The 2,635-nt window shown below is 57.2% G+C and overlaps 1 pseudogene; it reads right to left on the bottom strand.

The window, feature by feature from the left end:
* Positions 1 to 868, bottom strand: part of LOC119293041 — a 2,810-nt pseudogene extending 1,942 nt beyond the window's left edge.
* Positions 869 to 2,635: the final 1,767 nt, after the last annotated feature.

The raw sequence follows: 2,635 nt of genomic DNA, 5'->3' as shown, positions 1-2,635 counted from the left end.
CCCGGGCATAAAAACCGAAGACCGAAAACCGAACCCGAAAAGACCGAGACCAAACCCAAAAAGACCGAACTAGAAAAGACCGAATAAAAAACGGTCAGCACAAACAAAAGACCAAAGTTATTATGGTCTGTTCGGTCCTGCTGTCTTAAAGACCAAATAGCCCGTAAAGACCGAATTATAAAGCCCATACACAAGAGTTTACCAAAGGCCTATCCGGCCAGCCCAATTCAGGAGCGAGATACACACGGGAGGGACGAGACCTCACAATTAGCTCCTGGAGCCGCTTCACTCCCGTTCCCCATTCTCTCCCACTACGAACCCTAGCCGCCACCACCCGCTGCTGTCGCCTTGGCCGCGCACCTTGATCGATGAAGATCGGCGCCCACTGCCTGAGCGGCGGCCCTGACTGGTGAAGAACGGCGCTCCGAGCGGCGGCCCTGATGGAGAAGACCGGCGCGCCGAGCGGCGGCCCTTACCGGAGAAGACCGGCGCCCCGAGTGGCGGCCCTGATCATTGAAGATCGGCGCCCCGAGCGGTGGCCTGTGTTAACATGTATTTATACAGAGTGTGTAGTGCGCATGCTTCCTCCATGTATATAGGATCTGAACCGTCTCGCCGGGCCTGCGTGCCCACGTCATGGGGCATATATATGTAAACACTGATGTATTGTATCATTCAATTCAATCAAGAGAGCAAGTTTACTCTCCAACTTGGTATCAGTCGTTCCCAGGCCGCCGCCATGTCGGAGCAACACTCCTCTTCCTCCTCTGCGGCAATCCACTCCACCTCGTCGCCCCTTCTCCTCGGCGGCTCCTTCCTCGGCCATCTCTGGTACATCCACTTCTCCCCCGCTCTTCTTCGGCACCATACCCTCAAACCCTAGCGCTACTGCCCCCGCTTCTTCCCAATTCGCCCCTCTCTTCAACTCCACTGCGCCGCCGCCGCCACCGGCTCCTCCGGTGAAACACCCCATTCTCAACGTCGACATCACCAACCACATCAAGTTCCTTCTAAACCCCGCCGAACACAATTATCACAAGTGGAAATCATTCTTTCTCATGGTTCTGATCCGTATGGCGTCCAGTACCTCATCGAGCACCCACCCCCACCAAACGCCGATGCCCCCTATCGTGAGCTCGACGCCCACGTCGCCCTTGCCATGTACGCCACCCTCTTCGATCAGATCGTCGACCACGTGATCGGCGCCACCACCACTTTCGATCTCTGGACTCGGATCCGGAACTACTTCCTCGCAAATCGCACGGCTCAGTACATGATGCTCAATCGCCAATACCGCAACCTCAAACAGGACGGTCTCTCCGTCGACGAATACGCGCGTCGCATGAAGCTGCTCACTGCGGGTCTTGCCGACATCGACCACGCGGTCACCGAGGTGGATCTCACCATGCAGTTCCTCCACGGCATCGACGGTCGTCTCGACACCATCCGGGTTGTGCTCGGGGACACGGTTTCCCTGCCCCCGTTCGAGACCGTCTTTTCGCGTCTGAAGCTCGCCGAAGAGAACCTGGCTCAGCGCACCGCCGAGGCTCCGGCCACGGTCCCCGCCATCCATGGGCCTGGTGGCCCCTCTGGCGTCTCGGGCTCCAGCAGCGGCTCCGGTTCCACTTCCCGCACGAGCGATCGGGTGGACCATCCTCAGGATCGGGCGGATCACGCCCCCGGGCGCGACTACACAAGTCGCGGTGATGGTGGTGACCGCGGCGGCGATCGCGGTGGTGACCGCGGACGTGGACGCGGGCGTGGCCGTGGCCGTGGACGCGGCGGCCAGCCTACATGGGGTTCTTCGCCCCGTACGGCATGGCCATCCCTCCACCGCGCCCTGGCTGGGTGGCACCGAACGCAACTGGTGTTCTCGGTCCCCGTCCGGGGTCGCACGCTCAGGCGTACCCGATGCAGTACGCGCCCTACGCCGCACCCTCCCCGTATCAGCAGCCTTCGTGGGATCACCTGGTGCTCCTCCATGCCGCCTACAACAACCAGGGCTTCAAAAACACCGCTCCCTCCAAGAGTGGTATCTCGACAGTGGCGCCTCCAACCACGTCATTGGCAACGCTGGTAACCTCACCCGCTCAAATTCTTCTTTACAGCGTAAATTCTCTAGCATTGTTGTAGGCAATGGCCATCATCTACCCATTCATGCCACTGGATCCACCTTGCTCCCTCCCCACAATTTTCAACTCCGCAACATTCTCTTCTCCCCCTTCGTCTCCACTAGCCTTATCTCCGTTCGCCAGTTCACCAAAGATAATTTTTGTTCAATCGAATTTTTTACCCATTTGGCTTTCTTGTGAAGGATCTTCGCACACGGAGGGTACACTAGTGCAGAACCGGGCAATAGCACCGGTTCGTAAGGCCCTTTAGTGCCGGTTCCATAACCGGCACTAAAGTGTGGGTACTAAAGCCCCCCCTTAGTACCGGTTCAGCACGAACCGGTGCTAAAGGGCAACCACGTGGCACGAGCCAGCTCCGGGGGCCTGGAGCCCTTTAGTACCGGTTGGTAAGACCAACCGGTACTATAAGGTTTTTTTTTAGTTTTATGATTTCTTTTTCATTTAATTTTGTGTTTCCATTTTAATTCTTTTTCGTTTGCTGTTATTTTACGATACTACACATT

Source organism: Triticum dicoccoides, chromosome 4B (assembly GCF_002162155.2).
Source record: "Triticum dicoccoides isolate Atlit2015 ecotype Zavitan chromosome 4B, WEW_v2.0, whole genome shotgun sequence".
NCBI classification, from domain to species: domain Eukaryota; kingdom Viridiplantae; phylum Streptophyta; class Magnoliopsida; order Poales; family Poaceae; genus Triticum; species Triticum dicoccoides.
This window is presented reverse-complemented; position numbering and strand designations above follow the sequence as displayed.